This window comes from Haliotis rubra, unplaced genomic scaffold, assembly GCF_003918875.1.
Source record: "Haliotis rubra isolate DU_JTF1 unplaced genomic scaffold, ASM391887v1 Scf251, whole genome shotgun sequence".
Taxonomy (NCBI): Eukaryota; Metazoa; Mollusca; class Gastropoda; order Lepetellida; family Haliotidae; genus Haliotis; species Haliotis rubra.
The window spans coordinates 691,144-705,747 of record NW_025766570.1 but is presented as its reverse complement, the minus strand read 5'-3'; the positions used below and the strand labels follow the sequence as shown (position 1 = coordinate 705,747).

At 37.0% G+C, this 14,604-nt stretch overlaps 1 protein-coding gene across 1 annotated transcript in view; it reads right to left on the bottom strand.

The window, feature by feature from the left end:
- Positions 1-14,604, bottom strand: part of LOC124279515 (unconventional myosin-VIIa-like) — a 754,149-nt gene that overhangs the window by 271,059 nt on the left and 468,486 nt on the right. The gene's annotated exons all lie outside the window — the stretch shown is intronic.

Genomic DNA, 14,604 nt, shown 5'->3' with positions numbered 1-14,604 from the left:
TGATTTTGTGTGCTGGCGATAGGGTGCCTGACTGAGGGTGTGAGTTAAGTATCCCGGATGGTGCTCAACTCAAAAAGTACTAGAATTTGTACTTTACTAAGAAACTGTAATCCCAAATATAACACATGTTCTATGAGTGTATAGACTGAACTATTTGATCGAATCTTTTGATCTGTTAGAGTTCTTATTGTTGATAATGTATCTTGCATGTGACATATTTATTCATGAAAACTGCAGGAATACGCCATATATTCATATTATCCCTTTGTGCTTGATATCAATGCAACTGTGTTTCACGCATTGAAGTGATAATTTTTTAAAGTTGGGATATAGAGTAGGTGTTTACTATTCAGCGTCCCTATCACGACCAACTAGGAACCAATTCTATATATTAGTTTAACTTCACCCATCTGCATTCTTCTTGTTCTATGTGTCAAAATTGATGTTGACTGTTCTATTTACCGCTAGTATGGCGAGCATTTTCAAAAGTCAGTTTCAAGTGTATGTTTTAGTTGTTATCCACAAACGCGCAAATATGTTTAATTTCAACTCATCCACCCCAGCCCTTTCAATGTTCGTATGAATACAAATTCCATACACCTAAGCTATATGGACTATATGACAGTGACTGACTGATAGATTACATGCCATGAAAGTGAACCCGTGCCATGGCGTAATGGGGTATTCCCGTGAAGTAGGATTTTGTTATTACAGTATAATCTCGTTCATGTTAGCGTCGGTGTTGTTATAACGGGAATAAGAGACTGGGTGCTATAAAAATCTGAACTTGTTTTGAAATGTGATCGAATTTACTGAGTTTAGCTCACTGAGATTATAATGATACTGATTCATGTGTTCACTCAACGTCTCACGGGATGATACGCTCTCGTCTCATGAGAGTTATTGATTAATCTACTAATATCTAACAAAGTGCTAGAGTTTTGGGTGACCTTCGTAGGGGTCAGTAATAAGTTGAAATAGGTCATACATGATTTGAAAATTATGTATCTTATTATTACTTGGGGTGTTGGCATGGCAGATTTAAGAAGATCGCTAAAGGCCCTCCAAATGATAGTTGAGATATATTTCACATGATATGTTTCATCTTCCGATGATTAATTGTGGCAACACCAAATATATTATGTCATGAAAATGTCAAATTCAGTTTAGGCTTATTTCATTTCTTTACCCCTTCAACTTTTGTATCAACCTTGTGCCTGTTAAAACATTAACTGGCCTTTGTTCGAGATCACCAGGTCTTGGAGGTAATCACTCTATATATTTACAAGTCTACTTCATGGGAACTAATCGTAGTAGAATACATTCTCCAATTAACACTTGTCACAAGGGAGAGGCCATTTGAGTTTGTGCTCAATAACGGTGTTATGCAATGGGCGTATTCACGAAAATCTCTTTAACTTGTCAATAGAAAATTGGTTGTGTTGTCCAAACATGTGCGGATTGAAGCAGATACTCAAATGAATTCCCTTTTTACTGAATCATAAGTCTATCTAGATTAATGTGATCATTTACAAGCGAAACGTTAATAATAAATTTTAATAAAACATTCATTTTAGATCAAGGTAATCAGCCCACAAGCCCACAAGATATGATTCCAGAGACAAATATACATTTGAAAGATTCCAGTTTATACAAGAGATTAATTTCATAATAAGCCAGCCAATGGAATTTATGTTAATATCCCAGTTACAGTTATTTTGAAGGGTCAAGTCTAGATGCTTGTGATTATCTATGTCTTGAATTATCACACCGCTCATTGTGAGGTCAGGTTGGATGCATTCTACTCAACTGTAAAATAGGTTTGTCGCTGTGGTGACAATTATATACGTTTGAAAATGTTAAAACCTGCAATGAGAACACCACGCCACGCCAATAGCAACTCCATGCTTGTTTGACAGGTATTCTTGTCGATGCATAGAGTAAGGGTTCCCATATTCATTCTTGTATCATTATCGAGGTTAATGGTACGTTAGACATTTGGGTCAAGGTAAAAAGGTTTGATGTTTTGACTACGGTGTTGTTTTAAGGGATTCTACAAGATGAAAAAACGTGTTCACTCAAGGAAAGAAATAAGACATGTATACCAGACTACCAGTATGAGATTGAATCCATGTTAGTGAGTTCACACAGTCACTTTGATTTATAAATTAGTTCACTCAAGTTGTGAGGTATTCATTTTATTGCAGAAACTTGCTATAAGAAATTTGGAAATGACAGTTTTCACCATTATTTCCACAAATTCAGTTGTGCTAAATGCACAGTTAGGTGAAGTTTCTTCCTACTTTTCGTGGTTGACGATATCTATGTGTAAACGGTTACCGGTATATGTTCATTCTGAACAAGAGATAGGAGAGAATGGATCTCATGGAGATGGAGTCAGAAAGACTGCGCATGCAGAGCAACAGTCTCAACATTGAACGACATAATCTCTACAACGAAGTCAAGGAAAATCAAATCTCAAATAGATTGTCACAAAAATAACACATTTTTTTTTAAATGTAAGTAGTGTTCCTAGCGTTATGTTAAAGGTCACATGCAACGTAAAACACAACTTTGCAGATTCTGATACCTTTCGGTATGGATTTACCGAAACAAATCATCAAAATGCAAATTCAACTTATAAAGTTGAAAAATAATGCGATGACAAAAACGATAGGTTCGCGCAGCGGGTTGTCCGGTGAATACTCGGTGAAGGCTTTGGTGTGAGCTATTTTTTTAAATGTTTCATTTATATTTCACAGGCGCGAGCTTTTAATGTTATGACAGTATATAACCAATTTAACTGTTTATATAATTTCATTTGTCTATTTCACCACGTTCTTCTTACCGAGTCACTTTCTCAGTTCGATACTTAAAAGCAATGTCATTATTTAGCGTTGACAGAATAGCTAACTGTGACACAGATATGTCGTTGTCGCAGACAAGTGTCTGTTTTATTGACGCCTATGTGTCTGCCTGCCTTTCTGCTAATGACAATACACAGCTTCGATCACTGACCACATGCAATTTGAACTTAACACCTATCAGGCTATACACCATAAACAAAACGTATTGATTAATGGCGTTCGGTCTCTGTCACATTGTGTAATTACACAGACAGGCAGGTGTGATACTTGTACACATGACATGTTATGATGTCTGTTGATTGCAAAATGTTATACACAAAAAATGAGCATGTATTTACAAAATCTAACATCTCGGTATATACACACATAATGAACCGTGAGGGGCGTCTGCAAATGAACCAGCCGTTACACTTGAGTGCACACCCACTCGCTCTGACTGGGTTCGGTATCCCGGCTGCTTCGTTTCTTGGGAAGTAAACCCAAGTACAAAATATTGCACTTTTGATTTTACGATTGTACGCTTATAATTTTGTTTATATGTTTTTCATAATCAGCAATGTATATTATGTCATGAATAAGTGATAATTGTGTTTTAATTATGTTTGATTTTTTGGTTGCATGTGACCTTTAACAATATGATTTATCAAGAACGTTCAAAACAACTTTGCTTGTGTTAGTGCTATAAACTTCTTATAAGTTTGTATATATTATGTTTTATATATTTGTATCATTTATTATGTAGATAATAGAAAACACCCTTGCCAAAAAAGAGCAATCAATCTATTGGCAGTTAACCCTTTGAAAGAAGGACATATTTAATTGTTTACAGCTGAAGGTCATTAATAAGATATGTTAAATATTATACAAGAGAATACAAGAGAGCCAAATATGAACAAGCCCTAAAGAAGACGCAATTGATGTCATCAGAGGAAAGTGACATGAACGGCGATGGCGCCAAATTCTTCATAGTAAGACCGAAGGTGGAATCAAGGAACTAATGACAGCAAAGAGGCTTGCAGATGCAAGTTTTCGAACATTAGAAGGACAAGGAGCCATCCCAAAGACCAGGCGCCGTCATGGTCCGCCATCTAAATCAGAATTACCGGTCATGAAGAAGGATCTTTCATGGGTCAACCTGCGAATATGGAATGCTTTAGAGTGAGGATAGTTCTCGCCGCTTCCAATATTCCAGCAATATCACGATCGATGCGGAAACCAGAAATGGGCTCCACCCATTGTACCCATATTTGTGGGGAATCGAACCGGGTCTTTGTGGAGTATCGAGCCAACGCCTTAACCACTAGGCTACCCAAACCATTTGTTTCAACTTTGAACTACAGTCATGTTTATAAAAGCTTGCTGCAGTGATTAGAGATAATTTCTCCGGTAATTATCAAGTAATTGTTTTGTTGGTAAATACATTGAGTCTGTAGCATAAATAGTAATTGACAATTATACATGTACCCTACCCCAACCGTCTCGGTATGCTTTGAAGAAGATGTAAATTTGTGTAACATATTTTTGTAAATTTGTACATGGTATGTTTTTACGAAATTTAATCTTTCTCTGTCTTCTTGGCAACATGTGCAATCTGAAAATTCTTTTCCGAATATAAATAAACATCAATTTTAAGTATGACACTATCCGTTTGTTTTTGGATCCTTTCATTTGCATGAAAGTCGGGAGTATTAAAATAAATTGCGTATAATACAATACCATTTTCATCAACATTGCTATGTTGACCATGGAACACTATCAAGCTAACATCAACTTGATTTCAGTGTTATATTATGATAACTTCCTTATTCACACAATCAACTAAATCCAACACAATACAAGTTGCACCGCTTAAGCAATCCACTCCTTTGATAATCTCCTCGGTGCATTATCGCGATAATGACATCGCGAGATATCGAACGAGCCTACAGCTCATCAGGAACAGAAATCGTGACAATTGTTGTGAAAAATAAAAGCTGTATGTTTATCAAAGTGAATACATTTTTTAAGAAACCAAATTATTCATCAAAGTATACATTAAAATCAATATGGGTGGTAATTGTCCTCTCTGTAAAATAACTGGGTGGCTTTTGTCCTGCTCCCTTTCCGAGTTACAACTTGTTTTCATAAACGATTCTGTTGTAATTGCCTGGTGTCGCTGGGCCTTATTTGTTCGAGACCAGTCGCTAGTGATAGTGAAAACTATGATCAGCCTTGCTCATCTCGGTTACGGTTAATTTTTTCAACCTAAACAGTGCGACAGTAGGAAGGGTGGATGCCCATCAGATGCCGTTATTTGAACATTTCCCCCGGTAGTTCTTGTCTGATTGTATTAAAGTATCAAAGCAGAGTGGGCTTTTGCAGGTTTTCTAATGCGTGGATGGTATATTGACTCATCATAATTGATCCCATTTCTGTGGGTTTTTTACCTCGATATTTATTCACGTCATGTAACAATATGACGTATAATATTAAAAAATGACATTTGATCCATTCGAATCCGTAAACTAAACAACCCCACTTTGCCATTGCTAAAAGGCTCTGAAAATTTACTTAGGTAAATAGGTACATACAGTTATAGCACACAGCAAATGCTTATATGTATTTCTTATGCAACAATGAAGTTCTGTCCGTATTCTCAAAATAGTGTCGGCCCATAGGTTTACACATGCAATACAGCAATTAATACTCCCATGTTTTAACCCGTGTTAGGTGGTATAAACCTACACATGTTATTTGTCATCATTCACTTGATGGTCAGTTAATGAATTTAAAACAGGTAACACCACTTAGATAACCCGACAAAGGTTCCCATTTTGCATTTCTTGTGTCTGGAGTAAATACTCAATATAATATACATCGATCAAAGGATTAACGGATAACACGCTGATTGATTAATTACTTTTATCTTACACAGCGGATTTGTCAAAAGGTATTGTTTATGTATGTAGATTAACTAATCAATACTGAATACACTCTGTCGTGTCTGTGTCTGCGTAAAACAACTTCCTTCTTTGAAGGATTAACCGCCAAGACATTGATTGATTGCTCATTATTGGCTAACTAAATTACTTTTTGTAAAGAATGGCTTGACATTATGCAATTAGTTGCCAGGTGTGCTATCTTGGGTGACCAATGAGACTATATACCTATGTAAAATACCTGAAACGATATATCACTTTTCGTGAACATGTATTAGACTTTTAAAGACACATCATTTGGAACAGCTGCAGGTGAATGGCATAATGCCTCGTTTTGTGGATATTGATGGATACATTCCTCGAACAAAATAATAGCCTGACATCATTATAATTACCTGTTTTAGTTTTAATAATTGCATTTTGTTTTTATTCATTTGTCGCAGCATTCCACAGAATCCATGATTTCGATGCGTGAAGTAATGAGACAGACAACATACACTAGGGCGTATTAATGCGAATTATGATTTACAATGTCTAGATATTCAAGTTATAAGTAAAGGCAGATCGCCTGATTTTTATTTAGCTTCAAAATGCACATAAGTATGATAATAAACTAATTAGGATTATAAGACCAAATAGAAAGACGACGTTGACTAGTATCTACATACTGGTGAGTGGACATTAACCATGGGAATGTAGCAGGATATTTATTAAGTAGTATGTCACTTATTTCCCACCTCGGCTTCCGGGAAGAAATCGTTATGTTATAAGTTGTGTCATGCCAAATCCTGTTGGCCATGATTCCAATACATATTTAACTACTGAGTAGAAAGTAGTTTTGCTTTTCTAACTTCATGAAAACAAACCATAATCTCATTAATTCTTTAACAGACTTTAGCCCGTCATGTTACGATTATTAAAAATGGCAGCGCCCTGTCGCGAACATCCGCCAGTCTGAGAATAAATGCTATTTAGGTTTGTTTTCACCGAGTTACAAAATCAAAACTACTTTCTACTGGTACTAAAATATGTATTTGATTGATGTCCAATAGGATTTTGCGTGACATATCTTATACCATAACAATTTCTCTCGAGGAAGCGAGGTGGGTGTCAATATAACACTACTTACAATATTATTGTCACTTCCACCACGACCTCGCTGCCGAGAAAGAAATCTTTATGCTTCAAGTTGTGTCATGGAAAATATTTTTGGTCATCAATCATATATATATTGTACTACAACTAGTAAGTAGTTTGATTCTTTAACTTCCGCGAAGCGATCTGAACACATTTAAGATATCGTTCCAAGCTTCCACAACGCTCGCTTCACACTCACAAACTTAACCCATTTACTAAATGATTTAGCACGAACTGCGGGTTCCGGTGGAAATTAGTGCATGGTGACACCATCACTCGACCCCCAGGATGGCAACGCATAGCGATTGACAGCAACGCAACGATTCGTTTTGCTTTGAGTAAGTTTTGTTGTTCAGACCATCCTTTAATGTTGGAATAAGGGCGAAAAGTAAATATAAAACAACACGAGTGATTCTACCCTCTGTGTATTGTACTTACAATTGAATCAGAGTACCAATTCTTTATTGAATGTTCATTTTACTGTGATCTGAGAAACAGCCTTCTCCCACAATACTACAAAAATAATCCATGTGAAACATTGACAAAAAGAGCGAAGTTTTTGAATATAGAGTATAAGATTAAATGAGACATTGTACACGTTAGCATACAGCTTAATATTATATATGGCTGGATTGTATTTTCATCTTTATAATTGTAAAACGGGTCGGTGGCCCTTGTGCGAAATTAACTCTCACTGACTAGATATAAGCTTATGATGATACATATTTAAACTCAACGTGACAAATTCACTTTTCACCCACAACATTGAACACTTAAAATGTGTTCACTGCAATTCGACTAGTCAAGTCGATAATCCTTTCGTTAACCCCTTAAACAATCATTACTAAAACAACACCAAACATCAAAGACTACCGCCAGTCAGCCTTAACGACCCCATGAAACACTCATGCCGCCCCATGCCACTATTGCAATTAGCCCATGCAGAACAATAATTTACCATCACCCACCAGTTATCTCCCCTTGTGGATATTTCCAAGATTGGAAATTTTTGGAAACATCATCTTTCCAAAATTAGAAAGTCTTGGAAACATCATCTTTCCAAAATTGGAAATGTCTTGGAAACATCATCTTTCCAAGACATTTCCAAGCTTGGAAAGATGGATTTTTTTTCCAGTGCAACTTACGGTCAGTGGTATTTTTAACATAAATTAGATTAAAGTATGATTGCCAGTCGAACTGCCCCCGCTACAAATTGCCCCAGCAAATTTAGTCAAAGTGCCCTGAAGTTTTGGTCAAATTGCCCCAGGGGATAGTCAAAATGCCCCAATTTATTTAAAATTAATAAATATAGGCCATAAATGCATAGTTTGTTAACTTTGATATTATGTCCTTCATATAAAAGTATATATGCATAGATATGATTTTACTAATGGAACACTTATCAGAAATATTACTTCCTAATAACTTTTATATGAAGAAGATAATATCAAAGTTGACAAAAACTGTGCATTCTAGGCATATATTCAATCATTTTAAATACATTTGACTAAATTAAAATGAATGACTAAATTTGCTGCGGATTTTGTAGCTGGGGCAGTTCGACTGGTACCCATGAGATATATATTATCAAAATCAGTAAGAGATTTCACATGAGCTTGAAAATGTTTCACTATAACGTTCTTTTCGGTTTGGAGCCCTAAATGCTGCCGTCTACCCGAAACATTGCCGAATACAACGGCATTTTCTCTTTACATGTAAATTATATACTGCCATTAGAAATGTAAATGGCCACAGCCTCCAAACTGTGTTATACGGAACACCGACAACTACCAATAATGAAAATAAGCATATTATAGAGTCCCTCCACCAATTCATTTGCAAGACTAATTGATTCGATAAAACAGTCTAACCCAAACAATAAATAACAATTACCTTAACAAAATAATGAAACGTTACTGCAAGTGGGTTGTTAATTAGAATTTTCAATGCACATACAATGTTACGATTTGATTTGATTTAATTTGTCTTTTTCATTCTGTCTCTTTTGTCTAGTTCCTGTTGTGTGTTCTATTTGTACTGGTGAGGTATTCACAAAAGCAAAGCTTTGCTTGTTTACCAAACCAGATTCTTTCATGAATAAAAATATGTTTAAACCATATAGAAAGTTAAAGAAATTATTAACAGCTGAGCAATATGTCACTGAAATTCTGCCTAGATCTCATCACAGTATACAGCAGGCGACGACAGACAAACAACGATGGGGATAATAAAAGCTTTGCTGAGGACCTCAACACTTTCTACAGCTGCTTTGATTGTCACGACTTTACCAATGAGAGAGCTCAAGTTAGTGAAGCCGTACAGGATAGTGAAAGTCGTATCCATATATTAGAAGCTGACGTCATTCAAAGCTTCTCCAGAATTAACATCAGAAAAGCAAAAGGACCTGACAACCTTGACGGCATTGTGTTGAAGGAGTGCAGACTTCTACTGTGTACAGTTTTCACTAGATTGTTTCAATTCTCAGTGAATACACACGTTATTCCTTCGGTCTGGAAAACATCAGAAATTGTACCAGTTCCTAAAAAGACACAACCTAAAGAACTCAACGACTACAGGCCAGTTGCTCTCACATCTATAGCAATGAAGTCGCTGGAACGCATCTTGTTGAGACATCTCCGACAGGAAGTTGCCGACATACTGGACCCGCTTCAGTTCGCCGACAGGTCAAGGAGAGGAGTTGTTGATGCCACACTGTCACTCCTTAATAATGTCTTAAAAAATCAAGAGACACCTAAGTCATACATCAGGATCCTCTTCGATGACTTTTCATCTGCGTTCAACACTATCCAGCCACATATTATGATGAAGAATCTGTTAGACATGGGCTTTAACTCATACCTCATCAAGTGGATCGAAAACTTTCTTGTGGACAGACAGCAGTAAGTGAAAGTTAACAGGGCTGTATCGAGTAAACAGACCACCAACACTGGTGTACCATAAGGCTGTGTAATATCTCCTGTTCTTTTCACCCTCTACACTAATGATTGTGCAAGCTCGAATTCAACCTGTTCAACTGTAAAGTTCGCAGATGATGCAGCAATTGTCGGCAAACTGAATGACACTGATTCTGAAGAACTGTATAAAGAGGACATTAATCATTTTACGACTTGGTGTGCAGAAAACCACTTACTCTTAAATGTCACAAAAACAAAGGAACTGATAATTGACTTTCCAGAGTAAACCCACTGAAATGCTTCCAGTGATAATCAACGGTGAATGTGTTGAGACAGTGTCGGAGTATAAGTATCTGGGAACCTTCATTGACTCTAAGCTGAACTGGAACTCTAACACTGAAGCCCTATACAAAAAGTGTCAACAACGTCTTCATCTCATGCGTAAACTGAGATCTTTTATGTTAACCCATCTGTGATATCATCTTTTTATGTAGCATTTATTCAGAGTATTTTAACATTTTCCTTCCATTGTTGGTACGGATCTCTCTCAGTTCATCTCAAATCTAAAATAGACAAAACTGTTAACACTGCAAGTAAAATCGCTGGAGTCAGATTTGAATGTTTATCATCAATATATGAGTGGCAAATCGTGAATCAAGCTGTCAAAATTATATCTGACCGTACTCACTTCTTAAATTCGGAATACAACCTCCTCCCTTCAGGTGGCCGCTACAAAGTTCCAATTGTGAAAACTAAGAGAGCCTGTACATCCTTTATTCCAAGTACCATATCTCTCTTAAACAAATGTGAAGATACCTAAATCAAAGAATTTATGTAAATATGTTTGGTATCTCTCTAATGTGTCAGTAGCTCTGCTGATGTAACACAAATTCCTGAAAAGGCATTAAAGTATTATTCTATTCTATTCTACTTAGTAAGTTACGATGTGGTATCCTACCTCTGGAAATAGAGGTCAGTAGATTTACATGCCCTAAAACACCTTTAGATGATAGAATTTGTAAACATTGTGATGGCAATATGATTGAGGACAAAGTTCACTTTTTGGTCAGCTGTCCACTATATTCGGACTTACAATATCACTTGTGGGAAAATGTATTAAATATTAACCCTTTTTTCTCTCTCTCTCTTGTCGCCTACTGACCAGGCTGCATTTATGCTTGGTAATGTTAAATTAATAAAACCCTTAGCTGTATTGGTTACTAAAATGTTTAATAGACGTAAACTCACTTTGTAGTCCTAGTAATTAAATATACCACACTTCACTGTTGCTTATAAAGCTGTGATATTTTATTCACAACTATCTCTTTTAGGAATAATGTTGTGTTTTGTGTCTCATAGGCTGTATGGCTGGATGTTATATTTTATTGAGTGTTTTAAAGTGTCTATGTATGTTTTATATATAAAATGTGACACACAAATAAAAACATTTTATTCTTCTTCTTCCTGCTACTAAACAAACATGGTAGGGGTTAATGGTTTGCCAGCTGCTGGATGATTTATGCCCAGAGCGGCCCTTCCCACAGTGGCCCCTGAGTTTTCACGCCTTGTTAACAAACCATCCCAGAGTGGCCCGTGAGCACTTAAAGGAGAATACGAACGAAAACAAAACTTTTGATATATTGTAAAGGTTATTCTAAAAGTCACATTCCGTGATTAAAATTGAATAAAAAGTTTGTAAAATAGCAATAAAAACACAAAAACGTACTCGTATTTCCGCCTCTTAAGGAAACACCTGACAGTTAATGAACAGAGGGGGTATCACGTGACATGACGTCATAAGTGCCTCTTGCTGATGGCTTCCTCTTTGATTTTACCTCACAACTTAACAGTGTCCGTGGATTCTGAAGCAGTAAAAGATGTTCCTGATGTCATTTCTGAAATAGATGTTAGACCGTATCAATACGATCCGATTTTACATCTTGCAAGACAATCTTCCACTGAAGATGAAGAAGAAGAATCAAGCGAAACAGAGGCACCGCTTGAGGTCAAAATAAATTTAAAAACAGATCATATCATTTAACAAGATTACCATTTGTCAGCAAAATGTCATACAGTTCCAGCCAGCAAACTCACCCCTATAAATATATGACCAGTCACTAAGAATTAGTTTTTTAAAAAATGATTACAGTTCATTTTGTGTCAAATGGGTGACTGTAGTGTGTCTGGGATTTAAAAACAAAATAATTATGCTTCAGACGAGGGAAAACAAAAATTATCTGCTTCAAAAATTACACTGGAATTATTTTGTGGAAAAAGTTAGGATCCTAGTTCTCATTAATAACGTATCAAGTCTCGATACAAGATCCATGCCTGGTCGAGCAGAGAAAATATTCGCGACGCAGATAAGTTATTCCCCGAAAACTGGTGAATTGTAAAATACTAGTCAGGGTCCCGTTCCTCAAAACGATCGTAGCGCTACGATGATCGTAACTCCCATACTTTAACATAGACTTACGACTGTTGTAGCTCTACAATCGCTTTGAGGAACGGGGCCCAGGACAACGTATGTTTCCCCATTGTTTGGTTATGGAAGTAGTTGTGGTACTCGGTCATAGCCTTAGAATGACATCCTGTCAGCCAATGAGTGAATGAGTGAGTGAGTGAGTGAGTTTAGTTTTATGCCGCTTTTAGCAATATTCCAGCAATATCATGGCGGGGGACACCAGAAATGGGCTTCACATATTGTACCCATGTAGGGAATCGAACCCGGGTCTTCGGCGTGACGAGTGAACGCTTTAACCACTAGGCTACCCCACAGCCCGTCAGCCAATGAGAATACAGAACAACTTTCACGGCACACACTACTGACAAATAGCGAGTCTGATGCCAACGTGCGTAATTGGACAAAATGGAAAACAATGAAAGCAACAAGTACTTCATGATTTGCCGTTGTATTCGGCAATGTTTCGAGTTGACTGCATCATTTAGGGCTCCAAACCGACAAGAACGTTATAGCAAAACATTTTCAAGCTCATGTGAAATCTCTTACTGATTTTGATAATATATATCTCATGTGTACCAGTCGAACTGCCCCAGCTACAAATTGCCCCAGCATATTTGATCATTCATTCTAATTTGTTCAAATTTATTTATAATGACTGAATATATGCCGTAAATGCATAGTTTTTGTCAATTTATTATGATATTATGTTCTTCACATAAAAAGTTTCTGATAAATGTTTCATCAGTAAACTCATAACTATGTATATACTTATACATGAAGAACATAATATCAAAGATGACAAAACTATGCATTTATGGCCTATATTTATTAATTTTTAATAAATTGGGGCATTTTGACTACCCCACTGGGGCAATTTGACCAAATTTGCTGGGTCATTTTGTAGCGGGGGCAATTCGACTGGCAATCAGACTTGATTTAATGTATGTTAAAAATACCACTGACAGTAAGTTGTTACAGGGAATGATGGAGTATAAATGAATCTCGTGGGTACTTTTTCCTTCTTCAGCCTAGCTTGGGGATTTCCATACCCCATGCGTGCATGTCTCTTTCATATGCGTCCGACTCGGAATGATCGGCACATTTCTCCTGCCGATATACCGGGAATACACCCTGCTGGACAAGTAGGAAGTCACTGGAGAAGCATATATATACCAGTGTGAGAAGATGTTTGTACAGTAAAAAGGGGGGATAAGGTCTGCAATAACATAGGGAAGCCAGTAACAATTACAACACATTGCCTAGGTTAACATGTGAAGCCTGCAGTCTGCAGTATAAGAAACAGGATAGTGAAGCCTGTAGTATACACAAAGGAATTATGACAGATGGTAGTATGCAGGAGATATGTAATAGCCTTGGTCACGGTTGATTGACGGTTTCAGTCTTTTGATGTAGATAGCTTCTTGGAGTTTCCTGATTTTAAAGTCTTTGAGGTTGGTCGTTAGGGTTTTGACTCTATCCCACTGGATGCTGTGGTCATGATTATCTCGGATGTGGTCTGATAGGGCTGGAGTCAAGCTTTGATAATGAAGTCTGATGCTCTTTGATTCGGGTTGTGAGGGGGTCTAGATGTTTCGCCTACATAAGCCTGTCCACAATTGCATCAGACTTGGTAGACTGTTTTCTGCGGTTGTTGTTTCTGGTTGGTGATTTGCCAGTTGCTTTGATGGTATTTAGGATGCTGTTGTTCCTTTCGAGGACTACATCTATGTTAGCCTGTAATTTCAAGAGTCTCTGGACTATGTGGCTGACAATTCAGAACTTCTCAAGCCATAGGAGGTTGCTGTGGCAAAATCAAGGATGCAAGCAGATGAAACCCCTGAACATCGCAAAATGAGGAGACCAAGGCATATGGTTGGAGTGTGGGTGGATTAGCATGTCATCTTTTGGAGGTAGAGCAAGCAGGTTCTGGTTTGCGAGACTTGCTAAGTTGACAAACCAGCTACTTGCTAGCCAAAAGAGTGTGACCAAAAGCATAAGTTTACGTGTAAATAACAACAGGGTTGTTGAAATACCAATTCAGAGGACCTTCCTTGGTAATTGGTACTATATTTCCTGGAAGACAAACTGAAGAAACTTATAATTATGTGGGAAGATAGGTACATGAAGATATATTTGTCTTGGAGAGCAATGGAAAACATCCGGAAGTGCCGAGGCATCTCCAGATAACCAGCAATGAAAATCTTCATGTTAAAGATCATGTGGTCTGACTATTTCTTCGGATAAAGAAAGGATTCATAAAGGTTTCCAATGAAACTATATTTCAAACATTTACCTTGTTGCAT